Consider the following 14,578-nt stretch of genomic DNA (forward strand, 5'->3'; position numbering starts at 1 on the left):
TAAATAACTAAATTAAATTAAAATTGATGAGAGCCTCATTTCTCACCTCTGCCAGAGAGAATTGAATGGAATTGATCTGATACTTTCACTCCTGACATTGCTGAGTTGCTCTATGCTTCTATTTTATAATTCTCACTTATTTTTGAGTATTTCCCTTGCCATTACTTTGACCTAATCATGTATGTTTTTCATGAAAGTATGGATGAATGGAGTGAAATGAAAAGTATCATATGGCAAAAAGAGTGCAAACTGTAGCCCGAGAGCATGGCTCAAACCCTGACTCCTGAATATTCACAGGCAGGTCCTTTCAGTTCTGAGAGCCCCATTTTTTGATTTGTAAATTGAGGATGAGAATGCCTCCCTCTGGGTGTGGTTGTGGGAATCAAGGCTATTACATATTAAACCCGGACCGAACACCTGGTCCACAGTAGGTGCTCTGTCAATTATAGCACTATAATGTATGGGAAAGCACTTTGTAAGCTCTAGGCACTATACAGATGTTAGTTACAGCATCAGCCCCTATCCTGGTACTTCACTGTTACCTGGATTCATCAAAATTGTAATAAACAGAAAAGTGTCCAGGAAGAAGCCGCAGTAAAGCGTGGTCCCACTGCCATAATAGCCAAACCAGAAAAGGAAGACAATGCATACCTGATTGCTTTTTTTTTTTTTAAGAATTTTTTTATTTATTTGAGAGAGAGCACGAGTGGGGTGAGGGACAGGGGGAGAGGCAAGCTCTCTGCTGAGCGGGGAGCCCGATGCGGGGCTCAATCCCAGGACTCTGGGATCATGATCTGAGCTAAAGGCAGATGTTTAACCAGCTGAGCCACCCAGGTGCCCTGCTTTTTGTTGTATTCATGTGCTTTTTGGATGATCACAGGCCTCCTACCCTCACCACCTACATGAGTCCTGCGGGGCTTTCCCAAGTCTTTATATCCCTAGCAGTCCCAAGTAATTGCCTGGTGTGACTCATCCAATGGCCATCATTCCAAGGCAGTGACTTTGGATGTGGCCTTGGCACGTCTTCTTTGGGCCTGTGATGGCCTTGGTGTAGGCCTGTCTTTCCATTCCTCAGTCCTCGACAACAGTCACAAAGGGGGCCTCACCTAGGATACTTTGGGATGCAAATAACCAAATCTAACTCCAGTTAGTTTGTCAGGAAAGCCCTCAGGCCTCCACTTAGAAATGGAACCGGAAGCTGAAAATAGGAATCCAGAAGAGGTATCGTCTTTTTTTCTCATCTCCACTTCTCTCTTCTTGCCTGACTCATTCAGTCCTCATTCTCCAGGATCTGCTTTCTCTGTTTCTTGATTCACAGCCACCAACCTCTCCTCCCCCCTCTTCCACCTCTCCATCCCCAACCAGGGTTCACTTTTCATGTGTGCCCCAATTCTGGCCACACATAGAAACTAAGTGGCTTCTCCTCATCGGGTGTGCACTCTGTTCTCGTCAACATTGGTGAGAAGGGGATGGGTGAACTTCACACTCTGTAGACATGGGAGTCAGCCTGGCCCCTGCAGATGGATGGGCCACTCTCACGAGTCACCATGACCGCAGAGGTAACAGGCACACCCATACAGAAAGTAGTTTATACGTGTAATGTATTTGAGGGTCCAGAGTATAAGCAATTAAGTAATATCAGGATCACTCAAGTCAAGTTATGTAGATTTTATTATCTTTAACTATCACCCCATCCCCCTGACCAATGGCAGCTCAGGGTTTAAACCCTCAGTAAGTTGTAAGACAGCCACCATTTGTCTTTATTCTTTCTAGAACAACCTATGCTGCTTAGTCACCTTGTTAGGCCAACTTCTCTGGAAGGAAACCTGTATAGTAGTAAGACCAGGCCTGCACATGAGTTCTGATTCCATGACCTTGGGTAAACCTCACTGCTTCTTAAAGCTTCAGGGGGCACACTTGTAAGGTGGGGATGATGCTGTCTGCCCTGCCTACTCTTGGGATTGTTAGGATAGTGTCTACAAATATATGTCAAAAGCATTTTGAAAACCATAAAGCATTTTACGAATGTCAGCAAGCACTGGGGCTGAGACTCTGACTCTGGGGTGTCTTTGACCTGAATTTAATTCCTGCCTCTACCACTTGTTAGTGTATCGCTTTGGGCAAGTTATCATGTTCTTTGAGCCTCAGTTTCTTTATCTGTAAAACTGGCATAAAAAATACTACCTCACAGGTTTATTATGAGTATTACATGTGATGATATGAATGAAGCGTTTTGTCCAGTTGAAAATTTGCCATTATTATAAAACATTCGTAATACCTATTAATATGAACATTGGGGCTGTAGATTGAACTTTTGCTTTCAACTCAAAGCTACCTTAAGTTTTCAGTCAGCTCTTTTACTCGAAAATTAGTATGGCCTTTGTTCTGACTCTAGAGTAACCTATTTTCCTGTCTCCACAGACCATTTGCTTCTTGGGTAAATTCTTTTTTCTTTAATCCACCAGAGACTTGGTCCTTCTGATTTTATTATCTGTCTTGTCTTCCTTGGGCTTTGGGGCTCTGTCTTTGGCTACCAGGTCCTACTTTCCAGGCCCTTCATTTCCAAGTCAGGCATGTTGGCTCTTGCCTGTTGATTGCTTTATCTCCTTGTTCAATTATTCACTTGTTCCTTCATTCAGCAAATAACTACTGGGTACCTGATATATACCAGACCCTGCATCGGGTACTGATGAGACTACGTTGGGGGAGAACAGACATCATCTCTGCCTCCACAGTTTGATGGGAAGAGACATGTGATTGGGTGATCATTTTGTATAAGAGCCACTGTGCTTATTCCCTACCCTGTTCTTTTTCTCTGTGACCCTTCTTCATTTGGGCAGTTAGATACAAGACGTCTACTACCTCAAGGAAGTATTATCACGGAAGAATTGGAGCTCAAAATAGCCAAATTCTTACTTCAGTTTTAAAAGCTAAAATGGAGGTGCAAGATTTTTTTTTTTTTTTTTTGTAATTAGCCAATTGATGACAAGGAAGAAGTACTGTATTCTAGCGTTCTCTCCCCCAATTCCATCCTATAAGAGAGCATTATGGGACTAGGAAGGAGTGTGGGAGAAGGAAGAAAGAGGGGGAGGCATCATGACGAGAAAAAGTCAGGGACTTGGGGCCAAAGGGTCAGACCGAGAGGGAGGGTTTACCCTCCAAATTCTGCCCATCTCGCTTGCAAGCGCAGCACCATGCGTTGCCAGCACCCCGAGCCAAATGACGCACGAGTCCTCCCATTGCACTGACAGCACGGCGCCTGGGACCATCCAAACACTTTGACCAGTCCCCTCCCAACCACCTTGTGAGGACAACCCCTTTCTTGTCCACACACACCCACACACACACATACATCAGATACAAGGTGAGAGACTGGAGTAGAGAGAGTAATTAAAGCATGGAAGGGAAGCATATTCATGGGCACTTGAGGTTTTCCCTCAAGCTGGGACGGTGATTAAACACACCCCTGTTACACAGACATTAACTTAACAATCATGCTAATATACAGTTGCAAAGGGAAATAGGTACCCTGAAAGAAAGAAACTTTGGGAGTGCTTAAGAAATAGATCTGACCTACAATGGAGGGTCAGGAATGGTTCCCCTGAGGATGAAACATTTAAGCTTAATTTTCAATGGTAAGTGTCAGTTAATTAGATGAAAAAAGGGGAGAAGAAACAGCATGGCAGTAACCCCGTGTTGGGGTGAGGGGTCCCATGGTGTGTTCTAGTAACTGGATGAAGGTCAGTGTGGCTGCAGAGGGCATGGGAAAATGACCCAGAGTGAAACTGAAAGGATGATCCAGACCATGAAGGAACTGGTAAGAACACTGGTCCTTGGCCCAAGAAAAATGGGAAGCCATTGAAAGAATTTAAGTAAAGAAATGAAAAGATCACTCTGGTTGTAGTGTGGAAAGTGGATGAAGAGGCACCAGAATGAAAGCTAGGGGGCAGTTGCAGAGATCCATTCAGGAGATAACACACACAGAGTCATGGGTTTCTTCTATTCTCTGCAGCTTGCTTCTGGACCTTCAAAGGACTGAGATTTCAGAAAGTTCTTGACCTCGTGAATGACTTCATTCCCACTCTCTATAGATAGTTTCAGTTTGTATTATTTATTAATTTTTTAGGACCTAAACCTTCTAAATCTGCCCTATATCACTTTCCCTTAAAAAAAAAAAAAAAATCTCAGAACTTCCAGGTTGGTAAACATGTGAAGGTTGTGGGAGGTTGGTGAGCCCTGCCCCTCCCCTAGAGCTTACCCTATGCATCTCTTCCATTTGGCTGCTACTGGGTTGTATCCTTTTATAATAAAGTGGTAATCTGGCTTCACAGGGATGTTTAATGCCATGGGCATTAAAATAGCAAAGCTATTTTCAGAAACATGAAGTTTTAAGTTGAATTGTGGATTTCATCAATGTCCATCCTGAGGGCATCTGTTATTCCAGATGCAGAGGATGCTGAATTGGTAAGAGCTAGCACCAACAAAGGGAAATGTGAAGGGGCAGTTTATCTGCCATGGGTAAGGCAACCAGTCCAGAATCGGCTGCCAGTCAGTGGCCCACACCACCATGACAGGAAAATTTTTTCCTGTGTCATCCAGAAGGTCAGAAACAGGACTTACAGGAGAATTCCAAATGGGTAGATAGCTACTTAAACAGAGCAAAAGTTAGATCTTTCTATTTATTGCATACACATAGAATAGGGTATCTTGAGATGAAGTGAACTTTAATCCTTGGAAGTATTGAAACAGAATCTGGACAGCCACATCACACAAAGTTGAGGAGAATCAAGCACCAGACAGGGGCTAAAACTGGGTGATCTTCAAGGTCCATCTAGAACCTTCCCCCCAGTATATCTATTGCCCCATTCACAACATTAACACAGGGGAGGGTGAATTTGGGCCTTATTTTCAGGTCCCAGATGACAGAGAGGAGACCACACCCCTGAAAGAGTCAGACTGGTGTTTCCAATGCATGGGTATGTATGTAGGTGACTGCATTTCACAAATACGTCCATTTTTTCTTTAACCATTGGTTTCACAGCTACGTAAATCTCAGTCCCTTCTATTAGCATGGATTATCATTTAACTATGATGCATACTCCCTGCTGCTGATTTGTATAACAGTTACACTTGAATCAGTCATCAAATTGATAAGAAATTGCTATTTTTCAGTACATTTTTTTCAAACAAAATTTGTCAGGAAAAACCTACGTAGACCTTCATTTCTTTTAAAAGCCTACATTTCATGTTCTTCAGATATGCAGATTTGGTGCTATCTATTTAGACCTGGCACACCTAGCAATTAAAACATAATATTTGGTGATGAGGAGATTCTGGTTTCAAGTTTCTTTTCCAACACCTGGGCAATTTAGCTCTGAAGGAAGAAAGCAAAGAAGACATTGGTCATGCTGACATGATCTTATTGCTTAATTGAGCCATTGTATTCTACTCTTTCCTCATCTCCCCGAACACAAAGGAACAACAGCACTAATTATTGCTCTTTAGATGTGTTAAATCTCCAATGCTGAGTTCTGTCCGTGGAGATGGCTTGGGCAACCTGGTGAAGCAGAAGGTGGCCAATGGTCCAGCCTCCAGCTCCACTCCACACAGACACACAGGCTCATTTCAGATCCCCTTCATCATCTTCTACCTTTATCACCTTCACTCCCAATCAATGCTTTAAAGAGAACACATCTTCCTTTCTCACTACATACCACTTATTTCTCTTCACTTTCCGGTCTCAGCTTCTCTTCCTTCCCCCGCAACCTCCACCCCGCGTGCACATGTGCACTTTTGCGCATGTGCATGCCTGTTTCCCTGGCACCTCAGTGTGATATTCCATATTTCTTTCTTCTCACACCCAGATTTTTCTCTCATAATCAAAAAAGAGGAAGTCAGTGGAGAACAACAAATAGTAACAGACCAAAAAGTGTTCAGATAATGACCTGTCTTTTAACTTTAGAATACATTGATGTCTGGAACTTTGGAGTATTTTTCATCTTTGAAAGCCTGTCTTTGAATGTTTTCAAGACTTGGATGACTAGGATATCACTTAAATATAATAAGAACATGAGCTTTGGAGATAGACACACTTGGGGAGGATATGAGAAAACCAGAAACATCCTGCACTGCTGTGGGCGTGCTCTGTGGTACAGCCGTTCCAGAAACAATCTGGCAGTGGCGAGCGAAATTAAGGAACATATTATATATGGTCCAGCAATACCACTCCCCAGATATAGGGTATATGCTCAGATTCCATAGTGTGATGGTTGCAAAGATATTCACCAAGACATTGTTTGTGATAGCAGGGAAATACAGGCACTGTGGGTGTTCATCAGTGGTGAAAGATTGTATAAAGTATAGTGGTGTCATATCATGGAATACTAATCAGCAGAAAGGACCTGAACTCATATGCAGCGACATGAATATATATCGTTAACCTTACCATGTTGGCCTCCCTAGCATGGGCACCTACTTCATCAAGACTGCAGAGAGAATCTCCAGCTCCAGTCTGCTAATGGAGCCTATATAATGTAGCCTAATCAAATCTAAGCATGAGAATGACATCCCATCACCTTGGCCATATTCTATTGATTAGAAGCAAGTCACAGGTCCCATCCACACTTGAGTGGAAGAGATTACACAAGGACATGAATGCCCGGAGCTGTGAATAATTAGGGGGTCATCTTAGGGTCTGTTACCCCACCAGGCAATGTTCTAGACAATGAGAATACGTCATTGAGCAAAAGGGAAAAAAAAAATCCGCCTTCATAGAAAGTACAATCTAGTGTTTTATATATATAAAATTATATATATATATATATATAATTGGATTGTATGTAAATTATTGATATAAATAAATATATTTTTTTCCTCTTTTTAAAACCAATAGGATGGTACATAATCTTTTGCATCTTGCCATTTAATCTTATAACCTCGCTTGGAAATTTTTCCTTTCAAGTACTTTCGGAATTAGGTGCTTTATAACAGGTGCATAACATATTCAAGAATTATCCTATTCATGGACTCGGAGGTTGTTTCTAGTTTTCCCATTTGACAATGCTGCAATAAATGCCCTCATAAGTGTATCACTGAGTTCATGTGCAGGCTTGTCCAAACAGTTTATCTTCTTAAGGCCAAATAAAGGTTCTAATCTGTTCTAGCCTTGGCTCTACTTCATTCCAGCCTTGAGAACTTGGGAGATTTACTTAAGACCGTGCATTTCCTTTTCCTGCTTTATTACAGAAGGATAATTTAAGTGAATTCACATTCGCACTGCACAGAATATAGTGCCCAAAAGCAAGGTAGACACTTCACATATTTCCCTTCCTTTCTTGTACACTTCAACTATTTCATGAAATACATCCCTACAGACCTTTCTGTATCTTCCAAATTAGATGAGAGAAAATGGGTGTTCACAGAAGGGTAACAGAGAGATAGGGAACTTTGAAACAAGGATAGAGAATGTCCCTCTTCACTCCCTGTCCTCTCTAAATTTCCTAGGCCCTAATCCTGCCCAATTTGATTATCTTGATCAAGACCCGTCCTTCCTTCCTTCCTTTTTCTTTATTATTTGAAACATACACCCTCAAAGATACATATATCCTCTGTGTCTTCCACAAGGACATACAGTTAAAACAACTCTAATTTAATATAATTACATAATTTACTGTTAATGTGCTCCTAGGGGTACCATATAACATATACATCTAAATAACAATGTTCTTGGTTACACAGAATGCCAAACCCAGAGGTGAGATTTCACTGGTGCGACCTTCACTCCAGGTAGGAAGGACCCACAAATGAAGTGAAGTGGATATTTGAGGCAGGGGAAATGCTTGCAGTCATATCTTCAAATCATACAATTAAGGTGGCGCACTCTCTTAAAGCTTGCTGTGCCTGAATGGGTTCAAGAATCTGAGGAGATGTGAGATTTGACTCTGTGACCTCCAAAGGAAGACCTCCACGAGGCTTATAAAACGTGATTCTTTAGCTTTCTACGTGTTTCTTCATCAAAAAAACAGCTTTTCTGTCTCTTTAAACTCAAGAGAAAGGAAGATTGACACGAAAGGAGGGAACTCAAGAAAGTTTTCTTTCAGATCTAAATAAAAGATAAACTGTTTCCCTGATGAGAAAGGAGGAATTAAACTCATTGTTTATTGAATCTTGTCTCTGTCTCCTAAAGAAAAGGTGAACAGCCTTTACCAGGGAATCAAGTTTCCTTGCCTTTGCATGTAGGGATCTGTGCAGAGTGACACCTAGTGGTCTCCAAAATCCCTGTAGTAGTAAGAGGAGTGAAGAATGTGGGGGGGGGGGGTGCATGCGTGCATGCGTGTGTGCGTGTGTGTGTGTGTGTGTGTGTGTGTGAGAGAGAGAGAGAGAGAGAGAGAGAGAGAGAGAGAGAATGCGCACGCTTGAGCAGTTATAAAGGAGCCTTTTTTTCTTCCTGCATATTCATAAGCTGGGAACAAACTTGAGTTGTCAATTGGCTTTTAGTCCAATACCTCAACTTTGTGGCCACATATCAACTTCTTGTTAAATCATAGAGAGAATTAGTATTTAATACTTGAGCAGTGGATAGAAGTCACCAAGTGATTTTGATGTGTGAGAAAAATGATTTGTCCAACAGAGAAGCACAGTATCCAACCCAATAGATTCCAAAAGACCAATGGCTTTTGTAACTGAATTCTTCCGGGTTCATGCTTCCCACTCTGCCTTTAAAACCTGAGTGGACCTGTCCAATTGACCATCCATATTCTTGATTGGACTGAAAAAGCTGGGGGACTGAGAAGTTTATAATAGAATAAGAACAGAATAGAATAGAATAATTTCAGCTTCTCCTTGTGATCTGTTGTTATCCAGGGACCATTTACAACCCCTCCATTGTGCCAAGAAAAGGGTTTCTACTTCTTCCTCTTATCAATAGATTATTGTCAAAGTGGGCTCTGGAAAATTTTGGATTTGGCCTCCTATGGCTGGAGTTGACAAGGACCTCTTTTTAGGTATCATGCAAAATGAAATTGGAGGAAGCCATCTAAAATTTATCAAATTTAAATCTTCTTATAAATTCCATCTTGAGGGTTAAAAAATTGTCAGATATAATAAATAGGATTGAATTTGGCCACCAAACAGACAATGAGAGAAGATCCTGGAAAATAATAACTGAAGGAAAGAAGTTGGTGGGTGAATTTTAAGTAGCTCAGATTCTAGTAAAACCTGAGATCACTGGCTTTCCCAACTTTATAAACTAAAGGTTAACTGGCCCTAAACTTTGAAGGTCCCAAGTCATTTTTACCTGGGACCTAGTAGCATTTCATTATATTTTATAGTTGATTTTTTAAAAGCTCATGCCAAAGAGGACGCAGAGAATATTTCTTATCATAGAATCGAAAGGTGATGCTGGTGATTTGCAAATGTGTTTCTCTTTGTCTCTGAAGGCATGACTCCACCTAATTGGACTTAAAATACACCCCTCCCAACCTACTACTAAGTTGTTCAATCCCAAATATATTAATTTCCTACTTGATGAACTTCAAAACTGTCCAGTCCAAAGGGCAAGCAAGCTTTAGGCACAATTCTTTCTCTGCTATCTACAGTTTTATGCTCTTTGTCACCTTAAAGTAAAATCTCTTAAAAACAACAGAGAGTACCTTTGACTAGAAGGCCAGGTATAAGCTATATTGCATGAGCTCAATAAATATTCCCCATTTTTAACATGAATACAGAACCTGCATCTTACCATATAGTTGGGGATATGGTTGTTAGCAAAATCTTTTTGAAGAAATAACAATTACAAATGACATATCTAATATTTATTTTCCTTATTTTTAATCAATATCTTAACAAGGTTTTTTTTAAATGACTGGGTACTTGCCCTCCTTCACTTCTATTCTCAAAACAATACATATAAATAAAATAAAATAATAAAGATAAGCATTTTCACATATGTTCATATTATTGTCATGCATTTAGTGGTCTTAATAGATGGTTGGTCCTACTTTCTATATCAAACACTTATAGTCAAACAGAAGCCCAGTCAAGCATTTATTGAAAGAGGTCCATAGCACCAACATTCATTGACTTAAGGTTGAAAACCTATAGAACAACATAATTCATTCAACAACTTAGGTGTATATTTTGTAGGTAATTCCTAGATTGCCCAAGATAATACAAACTATTGGTGTTCTACTGAATTACTTCATGTCCCATATGGGCTTTTGGTTGCACCTTTTCCAAATATTTCTAGACTGATAGCATTGGGGCCATGATTAGGGACTGAAGTTTTAGGGTCTTCAATATCCTTCTTTAGTGAAGTGGAGTAATCCCAAAACTACTTCTTAAGGAGAGTTTTGACCCAACCCAGGGGTTTTGTCTCTCCTCTTTTTTGTGTGCCAGGTTCCAGGGAAGGTACCAGAGATGGAATGGTCTTATATTTTAGGCATGTTCCTTTCTCACGTTCTCCTGCTTTCCTCAGAGGGCGTAAACCCTATGTCCAGCTCTGCTGAGTGGAAGGGTACACAACTTCCTTTTTAAACAATACGTACAAAAACTTCTGAGTGGTGCTTTTCAGATTAAAGATGAGTAATTTGAACTCAAAGTCACTCAATACTTACCAATAGTTGAGTTGAAGATAACAACATTACCATAAAATCTCCAGTAAACTTATGGACCACTTCTTGAATAAAGAAGCTAAGTTAGGAAAAATGAAACTAAGTAAATTTAGAAAATACAAGAAGCATTAATTAAAAATATAAATCAATACAAGAAAAGTTTAGATATATTCTTGGAATTTTTTACCAGAAAATTCTGAGATATATCTCTAATATTTTGAGGTAAAATCATGAAAGATAAATATATGTGTGAGTAGATATCCATGAAAAGATATATATTCATCTGCCATTGACAATAGAACCCTGGTGTGCCTATGGGATGTCAGATCCTGAAAGACAAGGGTTCTCAGGTCCTCTAGTGAAGTGCACTAGCCTCTTTAGGAATATTATACTCGAGGTTCCAAGATGACTTTGAAAACACACAAGTTCAAACAGTATTATGGCTTTCTGGACTATTGAGGTAATACTTCCCTCTTTTAACCGTAGACACTACAGGACAGTTTTCCATGTAGCAGAGAGTATAATTCTGCCTTCCATTCCACCCACCACCTTATTCTTTGCTCCAACCTGTCTAATTCAAACAGAGAATTGTTTGGTGCTTATCTGGCAATTTGTTTAACTGTTGCCTAACAGTTTCCTGAATGTTTCTTGAAGAGACACAGAAAGCAGAACAACAGGCTGTTTGAAGGAACATGGGGAGGGGGGGTGCGGTGAGTGCACACGCGCATGATCTGTGTATGTATGTGTGTCTGGGGAATGTACATTTCCTGATGTTCTCTGCCTCTTAAAAAGTCCCAAATCACAAGGCCCCAAAATACATGAACAAAACCTGACAGAATTCAACAGAAAATAGACAATTTAGTAAGAATAGTTGGAGACTTCAATATCTCACTTCTAGATCAACAAGGAAATAGAGCACTTGAATAATATTGTAAACCAACTAGACCCAGTAAACATCTTTAGAACACTCCACCCAACAAAAACAGCATATATTCTTCTCAAGTGCATAGGGAACATTCTCCGGGAGAGACCATAGATTAGGTTAAAATATAAACCTCAATAAATTCAAAACGAGAGAAATGCTACAAAATACATTCTTCAACCACAATGGAATGACCTTAGAAATCAATAATAGAAGGACATTTAGGAAACAAACAAGTATGTGGAAATGAAACAACACACTACTAAATAACAAATGGACCAAAGAGGAAACCACAAAAAAATTAGAAAATATATTGAGATGAATGAAAATGAAAATGAAAATACAACATACTAAAATTATGGGAAGCAGTGGGAGTAATGCTGAGAGGGCTATTTCTTTTCTTTTCTTTTTTTTTTTTTAAGATTTTATTTAGTCATTTGACAGAGAGAGACACAGCAAGAGAGGGAACACAAGCAGGGGGAGTGGGAGAGGGAGAAGCAGGCTTCCCGCTGAGCAGGGAGTCCAATGCGGGGCTCGATCCCAGGACCCTGGTATCATGACCTGAGCAGAAGGCAGACACTCAAGGACTGAGCCAGCCAGGCGCCCCTGAGAGGGCTATTTCTATCTGTAAATTTCTATCTGTAAAATTTCTATCTATATTTAAAGAGAAAAAAGATCTCAAACAGTTACTCAACCTCCCATCTTAGGAAATTAGGAAAAGAAGAGCAAACTAAAGCAAGCAGAAGGAAGGAAATAATAAAGATTGAAGTGGTAATAAATAAAATAAGTAACAGAAAAACAAAGAGAAAATCAATAAAATTCAAATTTGGTTCCTTGAAAAGATCAACACAGTTGACAAATGTTTAGCTAGCCTGGGCCAAGAAAAAAACAAGAAGACTCAAATTACTAAAATAAAAAATAACAAAAGGAACATTATTATCAATCTTACAGAAACAAAAAGAATTATAATACAGGTAACAGTTATGTCAATAAATTTGATAACCTAGATAAAATGGACAAATTCCTAGAAAGACACAAACTACCAAAACTGATTCAAGAACTAGAATATCTGAATAGACCTATAAGTAAAGAGATTGAATCAGTAATACATTTTTTAAAGAAATTACAAAAAAAAAGACCTTCCAACAAGGAAATCTCAGGATGAGATGGCTTCACTGGTGAACTCTACCAAATGTTTTAAGAAGAATGAACACCAGTCCTTCACAAACTCTTCTACAAAACAGAAAAGGAGGGAATATTTCCTAACTAATTCTATGAGACCAATATTACTGACTCCGAAACCGATAGACATCACAAGGGAAGCTGCAGACCAATATGTCTTATAAATATAATTGTAAAAATCCTCAACAAAATACTAGCAAATTGAATCCAGCAACACATAAAAAGTACACCATGACCAAGTGAGATTTATCCCAGAAGTGTGAGGCTTGTTCAATATATAATAATCAACCATGTTCTACCATATTAATAGAATATAGGCTAAAACCCACATGATCATCTCAACAGACACAGAAAAAGCATATGACAAAATTTATCTTTGCCATTTCATGAAAAAAAAAAATACTCAACAAGTTAGGAATAGAAGGGAACTTCCTCAACCTGATAAAGAGCATCTATGAAAAACCCACAGTTAACATTATGCTTAATTTAAAAAAGACTGAAAGTTTTCCTTCTTTTGTCAAGACTAAGACAAAGGTATCCATTCTCTACACTTCTATTCAACATTCTACTGGAGGTCCTAGCCAGGGCAATTAGGCAAGGAAAGAAAATAATAAACATCCATACTGGAAAAGAAGAAATAAGATTATCTCTATTTGCAGAAAATCCTAAGGAATCCACATAAAAACTATTAGAACTAATAAGCAAGTTCAGCAAGGGTTCACGATACAGGAGGAATATACAAAAGCCAATTCTATTCTTATACACTAGCAACAAATAATCTGAAAATGAAATTAAGATAACAATTCTATAAGAGTACACTTCTCTTGATGAGCCCTGAGTAACATATGGACTTATCGAATCACTATATTGTACACCTGAAACAACTATAAACTTGTATGTTACCTACACTGGAATTAAAATTAAAAATTAAATTAAATTTAAAAAAATTTTTAAATGAAAACAATTCCATTTATGATACTATCAAAAACAATAAAATACCTAAGAATAAATTTAGTAAAATAAGTGCAAAATGTATTGCTCTAAAACCTACTGCTGAAAGAAATTAAAGAATATCTAAATAAATGGAAAGAAACCCCACGATCATGGATTGGAAAGCTTAATATTGTTAACACGCCAATACTCCCCAAATTGATCTACAGATTAAATGAAATCCCTACCAAAATCCTAGCAGACATTTTTGCAAAAATTGACAAGCTAATCCTAAAATTTATATGGAAATGCAAGAGATCCAAAATAGCCAACACGATTTGAAAGGGAATATAATCAAACAATTTGAATCAAATTTCCTGATCTCAAAACTTTCTACAAAGATACAGTTAGCAAGATAGTGTAGTCATAAACATCATTGGAATAGATTTCAGATTCCAGAAATAAACCTTATGTTTAGCTTAAGTCATTTTGGGGGAATCATTTGAGAATGGGGAAATCCATAGACAGAAACTAGATTAGTGGTTGTCAGAGCCTAGAGAGAGCAGGAAATGATGAGCGGCTGCAAATGATCACTGGGTTTCTTTTTAGGTAATGAAAATACTCTGTAATTACATAGGGGTGATTTTACGAATATCCTAAAATCCAATGAATGGCGCACTTTCTAAGCAATGAATGAGCGAATCAATAAATATGTGAATATTTCAAATCATTCTCAGACTTCGTCCTATTAGACTATTATTTCTCAATATATATATTCTCCGCATATGGACTGTATGATGCTTGAGGACAGGAATCCCGTATTATTCACTTTTGTACCAAGCAAAGTACTTGTACATAGTAGGAGATCAATACACTTGTGAAATAACAAATTGGTATCACCAACGCTTCAAGCGTCCCAACAGTTAGGTTTCCC

The sequence above is a fragment of the Halichoerus grypus genome, chromosome 10 (genome assembly GCF_964656455.1).
Source record: "Halichoerus grypus chromosome 10, mHalGry1.hap1.1, whole genome shotgun sequence".
In the NCBI taxonomy this organism is placed as follows: domain Eukaryota; kingdom Metazoa; phylum Chordata; class Mammalia; order Carnivora; family Phocidae; genus Halichoerus; species Halichoerus grypus.